Source organism: Pristis pectinata, chromosome 28 (genome assembly GCF_009764475.1).
Source record: "Pristis pectinata isolate sPriPec2 chromosome 28, sPriPec2.1.pri, whole genome shotgun sequence".
NCBI classification, from domain to species: Eukaryota; Metazoa; Chordata; class Chondrichthyes; order Rhinopristiformes; family Pristidae; genus Pristis; species Pristis pectinata.
In genome coordinates, this window is record NC_067432.1 from 25,397,650 (window position 1) to 25,413,993 (window position 16,344).

The following is a 16,344-nucleotide window of genomic DNA, read 5'->3' on the forward strand; positions in this document are numbered from 1 at the left end:
TTTCCTTTTGACTAGATTTATTATAGCCTTTGTACACTACGGTTCCTGTATCTTCTCGTGACTCCCCTGTCTCATTGGAACATGCCTATGCAGAACTCCACCCAAACATCCCCTGAATATTTGCCACATTTCTTCTGTACTTTTCCCTGAGAACATCTGTCCCCAATTTAATCTTCCAATTTCCTGCCTGAAAGCCTCATAATTCCCTTTACTCCAAGTAAACGCCTTTCTAGTCTGTCTGTTCCTATCTCTCTCCAGTGCTAATGTAAAGGAGATAGAATTATGATCACTATCACCAAAATGTTCACCCACTGAGAGATCTGACACCTGACCCGGTTCATTTGCCAATACCAAATCAAGCACAGCATCTCCTCTTGTAGGCCTTTCTACATATTGTGTCAAGAATCCTTCCTGAACACACTTAACAAACTCTACCCCATCTAAACCCCTCACTGTCTGGAGATGCCAATTGATGTTTGGGAAATTAAAATCCTCCATCACAACAACTCTGTTATTCTCACACCTTTCTAGGATCTGATTCCCTATCTGCTCCTCAATATCCCTGTTACTATTGGGCAGCCTATAAAAAACACCCGGTAAAGTTATTGACCCCTTCCTGTTCCTAACCTCCACCACAGAGACTCTGTAGACAGTCCCTCCACAACATCTACCTTTTCCGCAGCCGTGACACGATCTCTGATCAACAGTACCACTGCCCCACCTCTTTTGCCTCTCTCCCTGTCCTTTCTGAAACATCTAAAACCCAGCACTAGAAGCAACCATTCCAGTCCCTGAGCCATCCAAGTCTCTGTAATTGCCACCACGTCATAGCTCCAAGTACGGATCCAAGCTCTAAGCTCATCCACCTTGTTCACAATACTCCTTGCGTTAAAATAGACACATCTCAAACCGGTCTGAGCACGTCCCTTCTCTATCACCTGCCTATCGTACCTATTACTAGCTTTCTCTATTTGAGAGCCAAACACCTCTTCCCAGTTCAGATCCCGCCCCCCAACAATTCTCATTTAAACTCTCCCCAGTAGCCTTAGCAAACCTCCCCACCAGGATATTGGCCCCCCTGGGATTCAAGTGCAACCTGTCCTCTTTGAACAGGTCATACCTGCCCCAAAAGAGGCCCCAATGATTCAGAAATCTGAATCCCTGCTCCTTACTCCAATCCCTCAGCCACACATTTAACCTCTTCCTCATTCTGTTCCTATACCCACTGTTGCTTAGCACAGGCAGTAATCCTGAAATTACTATCTTTGAGGTCCTGCTTCTCAACTTCCTTCCTAATTCTTTATAATCTCTTTTCAGGACCTCATTCCTTTCCCTACCTATGTCGTTGGTACCAATATGTACCATGACCTCTGGCTGTTCTCCCTCCCCCTTCAGGATATCTTAGACGTGATCTGAAACATCCTGGACCCTGGCACCTGGGAGGCAAACTACCTTCCAAGTTTCTTTCCTGCGTCCACAGAATCGCTTGTCTGCCCACCTAACTATAGAGTCCCCCATCACTAGTACCCTCCTCTCTCCTTCCCTACCCTTCTGAGCCACAGGGCCGGACTCTGCACCAGAGAAACTGCCACTGTTGCTTCCCCCAGGTAGGCTGTCTCCCCCAACAGTACTCAAGCAGGAGTACTTACTGTCAAGGGGTACAGCCACAGGGGTACTGTCTGGTACCTGACTCTTCCCCTTCCCTCTCCTGACTGAGACCCACTTGCCTGACTCCCGTGGTCCCGGTGTGACCACCTGCCTAAAACTCCTTTCTATCACCCCTTCGTTCTCCCTGACCAGACGAAGGTCATCGAGCTGCATCTCCATTTCCCTAACACGGTCCCTCAGAAGCTGCAGCTTGACACACCTGGTGCAGATGTAGCCTTCCTGGAGGCAGGGAGACTCCGGAAACTCCCACATCTGACACCGAGTACAGGAAACCGCACTCATACCCCTTCCCTAACTCAAGTCACCTACCTTTCCTCACCCCTTTACGCCTAAGCCCCTTGAGCCAAAGCCCAAAACACTCTGCTACCCCTCACTCCGCTGCCCGCTCCAATGCTGCCTGCTGGATATGGCAGCTTGCTTTTTAAACTGCCCGCGCCTTACCTGCTGACGTCATGTGCCTGCGCAGTCCAGTCCCCACTATTCCCGATTAAAACTTATATAAAAACTCAGAAAAAAGAACATTATAAAACTAAACCTTACAATAAAAACCCTATTAAAAAATAAAGGAAAACTTATCTGTCCCGAAGTCCCGATGTCTGCCGAAGCGAAACCCATGAAATGAAAGGGAGTGGTTGTCCAGAGATCAAGGCTGTGTTTGTGAGGTTTTCAGGGCCATATTACCTCCAACGTAAGGAAACAGTCATTGGCATGAGGGTCACCCTGGTGTTTCTTATATGAAGGCTTGGCCCAAAGTTACCTCTAATGACCAGGACCGGATCAAGACACGGAGAATTTTGTGAGTTAGGGTGAATCTGTAGGGTTGTTCAGGACCGACCTGTCCCTGCACCTCTGCAAGTGTGGCCCTGGTCCAGTGCACCAGGGGAGTACAATCACATGCACCACCGTGAAATGGACAAACGCCATTTTCTGGGTGTGATTGACATCCACTCAACACGGCTGGAAGTGCTTCCCACACGATGGACAATGACTAGCAGGGCTGTAGATCATCTGAGGCATCGTGTTGCATCTTATGGATTATCAAGAGAATGTGTCAGATTGAAAGGAAACGGGATCCACCAGATGCCCCCACCGTATCACCCATAACGGTGCAGTTCAGCGGGTTGTACAGACCTTCAAGAACAGATTCTTGGCCCATTCCTTAGTTGCAAAGGTTGGCTCAGTTCTTGTTTGCATATTGAAACACTCTTCATAGGGTGAGCGAAAGGCCATCTACTGACTAGTTTTAACATGTCAACCTCACATTCCATGCACTGTCTAAGAACAGCTGAAGATGCTGGTTCCAGCAAAGGCGATGGGACCAGCCAACATCTCTGCTGAGTACCGAAGACCTGTACATCCGGCTGATCTGTTCTAGTACAGTTACAACACTGCCATCTACCCGACAATGTGTAAAATTGTCGTGCTATGTCCTAAGCACAAAAAGCATTATAAATCCAATCCATCTAATCACAGTCCAATCGGTTTACTCTCGATCGTCAACATAGTGATGGAATTTGTCATCAACATTGCCATCAAGTGAGACTTAGTCACCAATAACCTGTTCACCAATGTCCGGTTTGGGTTTCACCAGGGCTGTTTGACTCCAGAACCCCCCTTCTCCCACTGCTCCCCCACTTGTCCAGCACCCCTCCGCTCTCTAGTTCCACTCTTCATCTTCCTTTCCTATCAGATTCCATCATCTGCAGCCCTTTGTTGTCTCCACCAATCACCTCCAAGCCTCTGTCGCCAACTCCACCCCCCCCCACTGATTCCATCTACCCCTCCTCACCTGGATCCATCTATCACTTGCCAGATCCTCCCGCACCCCTCCCCCTCACCTCTTTATACTGGCTATATGCCTCTTTACACTCCTGGTCCTGATGTAGGGTCTCGACCCGAAATGGCAACCACCCTTCTGCCTCCACAGATGCTGCCTGACTCGTTGTGTTCTTCCAGGAGCTTGTTTTTTTGCTCCAGATTCCAGCATCTGCAGCCTCTTGTGACTCCAGAACTCATCAGCCTCAGTCCAAACATGAAGCAAAGAGGTGAATCCAGAGGCGAGGTGAGAGCGACTGCTGTTGATGTCAAGTCAGGACTTGGCAGAATGCGAGCCCAAGGAGATCTGGTAAAACTGAAGCCAACTAGCATGAAAGGGAAAGGACTCCAATTGGAGGTCAATCATCACAACTCCTGGACATCACTGCAAGAGCTCCACCAAGGCAATGTCCTAGACCCAACCATCATCAGCTGCTTCATCAGTGACCCACCTTCCATCATAAGGACCGAAGTGGGATGTCCGTTGATGTTCAAATTATGCTCATTTCCATCTACAATCCCTTAGCAAATGAAGCAGCCAATGCCTGCAAGACCTAGACCACATTCTGGCCTGAGCTGAGAAATGGCAAGTTGCATGGATGCCACATTGATCCCAGTTAATAACCATGTGTAACAAGAGAAATCTGACCATTTGCCCTTGACATTCAATGCATTACCATCACCAAGTCCCCCATCTTCAACATCGCAGGCTCACCACTGAAGACCAGAAACTCAAATGGACCAGAAATAGCGACGGGAACAGATCCGTGACTGGGAATCCTGCAGCAGGTAACTCACCTCCGAACTTGCCCTTTCCACCATCTACAAAGAACAAGTCAGGATTGTGATGGGGTATTCTCCACTTGCCTGGTTGAGTGCTGGTCCAACAACTCTCAGGAAGCTCAACACTATCCAGGACAAAGCAGTCCATTTGATTGGCATCCCATCCCCAGTACGAAACAATCATTCTCTCAACCACCAGTTCACCATCTGCAAAATGCACTGCAGTTACTCATATTCCAAAAGCACCTCCCATACTCTGGTCTTATCTCTCATATTCTTATGTGAGATAGGCAGAAAAGCAGACACTGTCCCATGCCTAAAGGAGCAACCAGTAGCCTCAACAGTGCATGACAGACTGTGTTGAATTTTCAGTAATATTCATCAGATTAAATTTAAGTAAAGGTGATAGTGGTCTCCAGGATCTCAGCTAGTGTCGTCAGCTTACCGTGCCATGTTAGTTGAGCCATTAAAACCAAGCCTAATCTACTCCCTCCAATAGAACTAAGATGCTCTATGGTCGTATTTTGAGCATCATTTGAATTATTTCCATTATCCTGGCCAACATTTATCCCTAAAGCAACATCAGAGGAAGAGATTCCTTGGTTATTATCACACCCTTCTTAACCTGCATATATCCTGTTCTGGAATAGTGACTTCATCGTAATGTGCCTGTCACGTGACTTGGTGTATGCTGAAAGAGTCAAGAAAGATGCTGTTCAAATGCAGGTTTTCAATTACTTCAAAATATTGTCACAGTTTCCTCCTGAAGGTGACTTTAAGGAGCTTTAAGAGTTGTGATTCTACTGGAGACTTTTTCCCAGGACAAAAATGGCTAACACGAGGGGGCATAATTTTAAGGTGATTGGAGGAAGGTATAGGGGGGATGTCAGAGAGTGGTGGGTGCATGGAACTCACTGCCAGCAGAGGTGGTGGAGGCAGATACATCAAGGACCTTTAAGAGACCCTTAGATAGACACATGAATGAAAAATGGGGGGCTATGTGGGAGGGAAGGGTTAGATAGATCTTAGAGCAGGATAAAATGTCGGCACAACATTTCCACAGAGAGAGTCCATGGTGTTCAACTGCGGATCTTGCTTTCACCTGAAGTTTGCACACACAGAGTGGGTACTATAATGATAATTGGCAAAGGATGAGAAAAAGAGTTAACAGGATGGTTACTTGAATAAGTGTGGCTGGTGGTTCATTCATGAAATTTGTACTTTTCCTGGAACTGTGGAGATGTGAGGCTTATGGAGATTTCGGTATTTGTGCTTGCACCAGTTGTGTGGTGCCATAGGACAACTCAAGATGACCACTGGTTTGACTTTGGATCCTTTAACAGTTCAGTTGAATCGTGGATTGAGTATGTGAAAGGGTTGGAACACCATTTCACTGTAAGTGACATTGCAGAAGGAAAAGAAGTCCATTTTACTGGCGTCTATATTCAAGCTGATAAAAACTTCATTGGCTCCAGCTAAACAAAGAAACAAGACATTTAAAGAGAAGAAACTCATTGAAGGGCAGGGACAGCCACCCACAATCCTATTGCATAACAGCACATGTTTAATGACGGGAATCAGCAGCAGATGAACTTGTTGCCACAGATTCGAGACAAATAGTTCAACACCACGAGTATGGTACAAGTTGAAGGAGATTTATGGAATCCAAGTTACGTGTCCCTCAAAGAGGATGCTCAGTGAGGAGGAACTGAATTTCAAGCAGCCTTTTGCTATTTTCCAGATAATAGAGACAGCAGCCAACCAAGCACAGGATTTGTAGTGTCACACAGAGAAGGTTCCAGGTTAACAGTCTGGGATCCAGCTCTACGCCATCTTTAGGAAAAGGGAAGGCAGCGCATAGCAGCAGCTAACGAGTGCAGACACACAGGTCTGCTCAACATAACCGAGAGGTCAAGGGACACCTGTTAAACTTGCTTGAAAGCAAGGCATGACCATGGCAAACTCAAACAAATGAGCAGCCTGGCCCATTGGGAGGAATAGTAGAGGACATCGTACATGTGAACAAGGTGAAGAAAGTAGTGACCAAAATGCATCATTGAGAACGTTCTCGCTGCCAAAGGTTTACTGAAGCCTTTCCGTCTGTCAGTAAACATTAAAAAAAAAGAGCACATCACTGGAAAATGGCACTGGTGCTGATGTGTTAGTGATGTGTGAGTGTGATTTAAGCAACATTGGCCCAATGGCACAGTGAAGATCAAGGAGTTATCTACCATCTTATGCACCAACCCTGTGGAGGGAATCAAGGTTGTAAGGGTGTGAGATCAAGAGGAGAGGCAAAGCTCAAAACTCCGACTGTCCCTGGGTAAGGGTCTACTTTGATAGGCCGGAATTGGCTGTTTAAGAGAAAGCTCGACTGGGAAGAGATGAAGAGCATGAAGAAACAATCTGGACCACCTGTACTTGACCAGAACCCTAAGGTGTTCTGTGAACTTGGAAGAACGGGGAATGGAGCCAGGATTCACCTGCAGTAGGATGCTCAGTTCTTCAAAGTGCAAACTGTACCTTGTGAGGGAAAAGGAAATGATGGGGAAAGTTGGGGGAGAATACAGGAATTTGGTATCGCTGAACTGATTTGAGTTTTCTGAACACTGGAACAGCTGGTAGAGCTGCTGCCTCACGGCTCCAGTGACCTGGGTTCAATCCTACCTTGAGTACTGTCTGTGGGGGGGTTCTCCCTGTGACAGCGTGGGTTTTCTCAGGACGCTCCGGTTTCCTCACATGTCGCTAAGGTGAGCGGTTTGTTAGGTTAATTGGCCAATGTAACTTGTCCCCAGTGTGTAGATGTAAGGTAGTATCTGGGGGAGTTCATGAGAATGTGGAGAGAATAAAATGAGGTAAGGTAGGATGAGTGTAAAATTAGGTGATTGATAATTAGTGTCGCTCAGTGGGTTGAAGCACCAGTTTCCTTGTCTCTATGTCCACGACATATGATCTTCCCTTGTAATTATACTTGCTGTCTATGTCTGAGCTGCCAGATTATGTTCTGGCTTTTTGTAGATCTGGAATCATAGTGTTATACCACATGGGAACAGACCCTTCAGCCCAACTCATTCTTGCTGACCAAGGTGCCTACTTGAGCTAGTCCCATTTGTCCGTGTTTGGTCCATATCCCTCTAAACTTTTCCTATCCGCGTACCTGTCTAAATGTCTTTTAAACATCGTAATTATACCTGCCTCTACCTCTTCCTCTGGCAGCTCGTTCCATGTACTCACCACCCTCTGTCTGAAAAACTTGCCCCTCAGGTCCCTTTTAGACCTTTCCCCTCTAACCTTAAACCTACACCCTCTAATTTAAGACTCCCCTACCTTGGGAAAAAGACTGTGACCATTCACCTTACCTAGTCACCTCAAGACTTTATATATCTCCATAATGTCACCCCGCAGCCTCCTATGCTCCAGCGAAAACAGTCCCAGCCTCTCCAGTCATTCCTTATAATTCAAGCCCCCCAGTCCTGGCAACATCCTTGTGAATCTTTTCTGTACGCTTTCCAGCTTAATGACATCTTTCTTATAACTAGGCAACCAGAACTGCACACAATCTGTGGGTTTGAATTGGTCTGATTTATTTCTGGGTCTGAGAAGCTGTACGTGCCTAGACTGTGCCAGTTGTTCCAATGGTGAAGACAGATGGCACCATTAGGATATGTGGAGATTACAAGGTAACAATCAACAGAGAAGCAAAGATAGACACTTACACCTTACGTCTGATTGATGATTTACTTGCTCAGTTAGGAAGACCGATCTTCACAACAATAGACGTGTCACGTGCTTACCAGCAGGTCAAGATACAAAAAGGTTCAAAGCAGTATTCACTTGTAAGTCCCTACCTTGGACTGTTTCCATATAATAGGTTCCCAATGGGATACCCTCAGCTCTAGGCATCTCCCAAAGAACAATGGATAGTCAATTGTTGCCAGCTGTTGTAACTGAGCTGGATGAGAGCTTGGAAAGTTCACACAGGAACAGAAGAAGAATGTAGCAAGTGTATTTTGATGATTCCAAGATGCAGGAGGATGGTTGAGGGAAGACAAATAAGTCCTTTCTGTCTTCCTTGGCTGTAGAATAGATGCTGAAGGATTCCATCCAGTTGAGGGCAAGGTGCAAGCAGTGTTGGATTCATCTGGTCCAACCAAACTGACAGAATGGAAGGCTTACATGGAAACATTGAATCATACAGCACAGAAACAGGCCCTTCGGCCCACCAAGTCCATGCTGACCACCAAGTCAGATTTTTTTTGCATCTGAGTTCGTACTGGATCTAAAGAATCGGAATAGAGAAGAGCAAGGTTGCAGTTGTACATAACATTGGTTAAACCACACATTTTGTTTATTACCTAAAGGGATGTTGGCTTCACGTGCTGAGCCAGATTTAATTGCTCATCACTAATTGCCCTTGAGAAGGCAGTGGTGAGTTCCTTTCTTGAAGCTTCAGGTGTGGATATGCCCACAATGCTGTCAGGGAGGGAGTTCTAGTACTTCCTCCTAGCAATGGTGAAGGAACCGTCAGTATGGTGTGTGGCCTGGAGGGCAACTTCCAAGTCATGGTGTTTCCATGTTTTTGCTCTCCTTGTCCTTCTAGCTTGTAGAGGCTGTGGGTATGGACGGTGTTGTCAAAGGAGCCTTAGTGAGTTGCTGCAGCACATCCATGCAGACGGTACAAACTGCTGCTACTGTGCATCAGTGGAGGAGAGAGTGTATGGTTGTAGATGGGGTGTCTATCAAACTGGGCTGCTATGTCCTGTATGGTGTCGATCTTCTTGAGTGTTGTTGAAGCTGCACTCATCCAGACAAGTGGAGAGTGTTCCATCACACTCCTGACTTGAGCCTTGTAGATGGTGCTGGGACTTTTGGGAGTTCGGAGGTGAGTTACTTGCCACAGCATTCCTAGCATCTGACTTGCTCTTGTAGGCACATTGTGTATATTGCTACTCTAGTTCAGTCACTAGTCAATGGTAACCCCCAACATATTGATAGTGGGGGATTCATTGATGGTAGTGCGATTGAATGTCAGGGAGTAACAGCTGGATTTTCTGTTGTTGGATATCGTCATTGCCTGACACTTGTGTGGCATGAATGTTACTTGTACCTATCAGCCTAGGCCTGGATATTATTCAGGTCTTGCTGCACTTGGATGTGGACTGCTTCATTATCTGAGGAATCACAAATGTTGCTTAAAGTTGTGCGATCATCAACAAACATAAGCATTTCTGAGCTTATGACTGAGGGAAACTCATAGATGAAGCAGCTGAAGATGGTTGGTCCTCCGACACCACCCTGAGGAACTTCTGCAGAGATGTCCTGTCACTGAGATGGTGAGATGATCTCCAACCATCAGTTACAGGTATTGTGTACAGTTCTGGTGGCCAAAATACAGGGAGGATGTGGTAGCAATAGAGAGAATGCAGAAGAGATTCTCCAGGGTGCTGCCTGGAATGGAGGGCTGTAACTATAAGGAGAGATGGGACAGGCTGGGTTTGTTCTCACTGAAACTTAGAAGGCTGAGGGGTGACCTTATAGAGGTTGACAAAATTATGAGGGGCATTGATAGGGCAGGGGAATCTAGAACTAGAGGGCACAGGTTTAAGATGAGATAAGCTATCTTTATTAGTCACATGTACATCGAAACACACAGTGAAATGCATCTTTTTGCGTCGAGTGTTCTGGATGCAGCCGGCAAGTGTCACCACGCTTCCGGCGCCAACATAACATGCCCACAACTTCCTAACCTGTATGTTTTTTTTGGAATGTGGGAGGAAACTGGAGCACCCGGAGGAAACCCACACAGACACACAGGAAGAATGTACAAACTCCTTACAGACAGCAGCCGGAATTGAACCCGGGTCGCTGGCACTGTAAAGCGTTACGCTAACCGCTACACTATAGAAATTTAAAGGAGATCTGAGGTATTAGTTTATCACACAAATCACGTGAATATCTGGTACAAGCTGCCAGAGGAGGTGGGGGAGGCAGATACAATTTCAATGTTTAAAAGGCTTTCGGATGAGTACTTGGACAGGAACGCTGTGGAGGGATGCATGGTTAATGCAGGCAAATGGGATTAGTGTAGGTAGACATCATTTCCAGCATGGACAAGGTGGACTGTAAGGATCAATTTCTATGCTGTATGTTTCTATGATTCCATGATTCTATAATTGAAGAGGAAAATAGATATAGTGAATACCTGTGTTATAACAGGTGGCCCATACGTGGACACCAGGTGATGCGGACTTGATAAGTCACTGATTATTGCAGTTTGTTGTACCTGTGACTCTTTCATATGGTTTCTTAATATTGTGGAGGGGCAAGATAGGGTGAGGGGGTTGAGCTACTGAAATAAATTTCCAGTAGTGCTTTTGCTTTAAAGCCTTAAAGTTTAAAGGTCTCCTTGAAATGTGTATTTGAAATGTGTTTTAAATTATTAAAGCATTATTCAGATTCATTTTCTAGGAACATGTATCTCAATACTTGTTTGAGTATTCCAAATGTGAGAGCCCATCTTTGAAAAGTGCCTGTGGTTTGCGTTCAATGTCAAATACTGTTATGCTTAACCCTTTGTAGTTATTGGAAATGTTGATTTCTGTATCTGAACTTCCTGTTGTTTTGAGATCCTTATGTTTTTGATTTTTAATTGATTTAAGTGGAACAAATGTTCCCTGGGGTCCCAGCCTCAGATATTCCCTACAGTTGCTAAACCTTTGATCCCAGATCAATGTTTCTCAGATGCACGAAGAGATCTGTTTTTTCCTTAATTTGTTGATTTAAGTCTGTACACCAAATCTTAGGAGGAATTTTGAACCGAAGACTATAATTTAAAAACATAATTGCAGACATGGGCTTGTTTTCTTTTAACCAAAAAAGTTTGGACTGCTGCTTTGAATCAGGGATATGATGTGGCCTTGAAGTCAAAATTCAGTTACAGTGTATGGTTTTAAGTTCACAGTACTTTTAAAAATGGTGTTTTAATTTGGCTACAAGAAGAAATTGCTTTTATTTCATGCATTTGAAATGGAACTGAGTTGTGCAACAAACAATCTGCTGGAGGAATTCAGCTGGTCGAGCAGCATCTGTGGGGGGAAAAGAATTGTCAATTTTTCAGGTCAAAACCCTGCACCACGACCTGATGCAGGGGTTCGACCCGAAACGTTGACAATTCCTTTCTGCCCACAGATGCTGCTCGACCCGCTGAGTTCCTCCAGCAGATTGTTTGTTGCTCCAGATTCCAGCATCTGCAGTCTCTTGTGTCTCCATCTTGAAGTGGGTGGTGTTGTTCAGTATTAATTAGTTTGGGCGCTGTTTGGTTTAGTTGTTGCACATCTGGGAGCTGTTTGTTTTTGAGTAGCTCTTCCCACACAAAGGGTTTGTTGGGTAAGAAGGATCCATAAATTTGATTGAAAAAAGTAGTAAAGACAGTGGTTACAGCTTCAAATGTTCTATCTGAAGTTGAAGTCAGTCGAGTTTATTGCCATACGCACAAGTGCATGTATGAAGAGAAGCAATGAAACACTTATTTGCAGCAACATCAAAGGCACGTATCATCAGATACATGACATTCACAAGAAAAACAAAGTAGCAACATTTGAATTTGAATCCTAAAAGTAGATTTTGTTTGAGTTTTCAGAATCAAAAGCAATATACAAGAATTATTTAACAGTAATGTCAGACTTGCACTCCATTGCTTGAAATGCTGCCACTGTGGATAAGTCTGTGGGACGGGACAACCCTTTCTCTTGACAGCCCTTCCATTCAACTTGCTTGATCTTAAATGGATGCTCTCCTGACAGTGGCAGGTTGAGCTCTGGATTCTGCTCTTCTGTTGGTGACAATGGCTTTTCAGCCACAGGAGGGGTGACAGAAGATCCAGCAGCTGGGGGAGTCTGAGACATTGTCTGTAGGCAGCAGAGAAACCGTTTGGACTCTGTCCAATGCAGGCTTGGACGTAGCCTGTTTAAGGCCGTTTGTTGTTGTTCAGTGTGAAATACCCAGGGGAGGATGGCCTGACGTCTAGTGATGATTAAGTACCAGCTGCAAAGAGAAGAAAGTGACTTCTGGGTGGTTTGCTGCATACCAGAGAATGGAGTTTTAACTGGGAAATGGGGATGAACTGTGACAAAGTCTACCTGTCCGACAACAGGGATTGTTTTTAGTTTAGATATAGGAAAATAGAATAACAGAATACATTGGGACATTTCTGGGATTAAATTACCTGGGTATAATATACTTAATTTGATTTCAAAGACTAAGTCAGGAAAGGCACCATTAAGAATTGGTAGCCGATTTCTTTCTTTTAGAGAAGTTTGTCTATGAAAGTGAAAGATGGCTTACATTACATGGTGCCCGTGGTGTGTCACTGGGCTATTGCAGTGAGCATGCACGCAACTGGTCGCAAGAGAGGCAACAAACTGTAGAAATGCACGAGGAACAGGTCTCAGACATGCACAGTTAATAACTACAGCAGGTCATGAACTGGACAATGTTGCTCAGGAGAGAGGAAAAGAGAGAAAGAGAGAGGGAGAGAGTAATTATTTAAGTTGTCAGCACAATGACATATAGTCCATTGAGAAACTGAACTTAAAGCAATCAGGTAGAGTGCAAGCTTACTGGCATTTTAAGACAAATCAATTTTTTAAATAAAAAGTAATATGAATTTTAGATGGACAGTTGAGGAATGATGAGAGGTAATAACCGATCACCAATGGAATGATGTTTAAAAGGAGCACAGGAAACTCTTTCATGCCTATTTTCTCAATGTGTTATTGAGAGGATTTAATCGAAAAAGTAATGAAGTGACCAAGTGGCCCAGAAATAGTTAAACATCCATTCCATCTTTATTCACGGAATCATAGGATGGTCAAGGCAGAGCTCCCTACTGGAGCAATCACTAGATCCCCCACATCAGCCCTTGATCTGCAGCCTTGCAAACTTTCCTTCCTCACATATTTATCCAATTCCCCCTTGATGGCCACAGTGGAAACTGTCTCCACCACATCTGCAGATAGTGCAACAAACAGTGCAACAAACTTTTTCTTGTTAATTCTGTTCCCTTTTATTTTGTACCTGTGACCTCTAGTCCTCAACACCTTTACCAAAGGGAACAACTTCCCACTGTCCCACTGTCCAAGGCCCTTATCAATTTATATCAAATCTCCCCTCAGTCTTCTCCAAAGAGAACAGACGCAGCCTCTCCAGTCTGTCCTTGTAACTGCAGTCTCTCATCCCAGGAACCATTCTTGTGAATCTCCTCTGGACGCTCCCTAATGTCTGCACATCATTCCTATAATGAGTCGTTCAGAATTGAACAGTACTCCAGTTGAGGCCTTTATACTTGGCTCAATAAAGCCCAGAATTATTAATCCCTACATTAAAAAAGCATTGAAAGATTATGGATAGTGCTCCTGAGATTTCCTTCTGTACTCCTCTCAAAGTCCTAGATTGCATCTCGTCTGGTCCTGATAATTTAACTACTTTCTAATACCTCTGTGTTATCAATTTTTATCATATCCAGTGTCTTTGAACATTACCCTCCTTCACCTTTCCTTCCAAGCACCCTCTTCCCTGGTGAAGACAGATGCTAAGTACTCATTCAGTACCCAACCACTGCCCTCAGCATCCAAATGCAAGTTCCCATCTCTCCCCTCAATCGGCCCCACTTCTCTGTGTACTACCCTTTTACTATTTACATATCTGTAGAACACTTCTGGATTTCCATTTATGTTTGCAGATAATCTTTCATTTAAACTCTCATTGTCTCTCTTACTTTAGTTTTCACTTTCCCTCTGCTCCAGTCTTGTTCTCACTGGCATTTTCAACCCAAAACTTGTCATAAGCAACCTTTCTTTGCCTTATAACTTTTTTCTCTTTTATATCTGTGTATCCTCTTGAATCTCTATTTTTCTATTGTCATTCAGGGAGCTCTGATCGTTCTTCCTCATGGGAATGTGCCTCAACAGTACCTGAACCATCTTTTTCTCAAAGACAGCCCATTGTTCTGCCACAGTTCTGTCTGTCAGCCTCCAATTTACCTGAGCCAGATCCACTCTCAACTCATTAATATTGGCCTTCTACCAATTAATTAATTTTATTTTGGATTGTGCCTTCTCCTGTTCTATAGCTAACTTAGATCTTATGATGTTATGATTACTGTCTCAAAAATGTTCTCCATCTGTTATGCTGGAACTGTGTAGAAAACACTAAGGGACAATCAAAAGTTTCATTTAAAAACTCACACATTAATCAGAAACAATAATAAAGGATTTGTTAAAGGAAGGTTATGTCAATTGATTGAATTGCTTGAGGAGATATAAAAGATTGATGAGGGCCTTGCGTTCAACATGGTCTGTCCTACATGGATTTTAGCAAGGATTTCTATAAGTTTCTGCTTGCCATTCTGGTCACAGAAATGAAAGTCCATTGAATCTAAGGGGAAGTAATAAATAACATCCAAAACTGGCTGAGTGGCAGGAAGCAAAGGCTAATGACTGACGGGGGCGGGGGGGGGGGGGGGGGGGGGGTGGTTGTGACTGGAAGGCTGTTACCAGTGGGTTTCCACAGGGGTCCATACTCAGTCCCTCACTTTGAGTAAAATATTTTCATGATTTAGACCTAAATGTAGGGGGCATGATAAAGAAGTTTGCAGATGATAGAAGAATTGGCTGTGTGGTTGACAATGAGGAGGAAAAATTTAGACTGCAGGAGGGTACAGATGGCCTGATCAATTGTGCAGAAAAATAATGTGGAATTTAATCCAGACAAGTAGGAGGTAATGGATTGGGGAGGTGCAACGCGGCAAGGGAAACAATAAATGGGAGAATATTGAATACTGTAGAGGAACAGAGGGACCCCAGAGTGTCTCTGTAGATCCTTAAAGGTAGCAGGGCAGGCGGATAAGGTGATTAAAAAGGTCCAGAGCAAAGAGCAGGGAGGTTATGTCAAAAGAGTATACAATGCCAGTTAAATCACAGCCTGAGCACATCCACAGTTCTGGTCACTACGTTACAGGAAGGTTCTGATTACACTGTGGAGAGGATGCAAAGGAGATTTATGAAGATGTTGCCAGGATTGAAAAATTGTGGCCATGAGGAAAGACTGGATAAATTGGTGTAAAACCAGAAAATGGTAGAATTGCAAAGCAGGTCAGGCAGTCTGGATGGAGAGGGAAACAGGCTTAATATTTCAGCTGGAAGACCCTTCGACAGGTAAATGTTGATTTCTGTGAACAGAGGAGATCAAGGGAAGATTTAGTAGGAGGTGTTTAAAATTACGAGGGACTTAGATAAAGTAAAGTGGAAGGAGCCATTTCCCTGAGCAGACAGGTGAAAACCAGGGGGGAGCAGAGATTTAAAGTAAATTGGTTGAAGAATTAGAGATATTTGAGGAACTCACCTGTCCCCTGCCTGTGTGCGCTCCTCCCCCTCCCCGCACCTTCTTATTCTGGCTTCTGTCCTCTTCCTTTCCAGTCCTGATGAAGGGTCTCGGCCCGAAAAGTCGACTGTTTATTTCCCTCCATGGATGCTGCCTGACCTGCTGAGTTCCTCCAGCACTTTTTGTGTATTGCCCCAGATTCCAGCATCTGCAGAGTTTCTTGTGTCTCAGAGATATTGGAGGGTTGCTTTTATGATTCTAAGCCTGTGACCAGTGGTGTACCACAGGGACTGGTGCTAGGACCCCTGCCGTTTGTTATGTATATTAATGATTTGGATCTAGAACACAGAACATAGAACAGTACGGCACAGGAACAGGGCCTTCAGCCCATGATGTAGTGGCGAACTAATTAAGCTGATGACAATTAAACTAATTCCTATTGCCTGCACGTGGGCCATATGAACATAAGAGGTGCGATTAGTAAGCCCACAGATCACACAAAAATCAGCAGTGTTGTTGACAGTGAGGAGGATGGTTGTAGGCTGAAGGATGATATTGATGAGTTGGTAAAATGGGCAGAGCAATGGCAGATGGAATTTAATCCTGATAAATGCAAGGTGATGCACTTTCAGAGGACAGATAAGGGTAGGACGGAGACAATGAATGGTAGAATCCAAGGGAGTATTAAGGAAAAGAGGG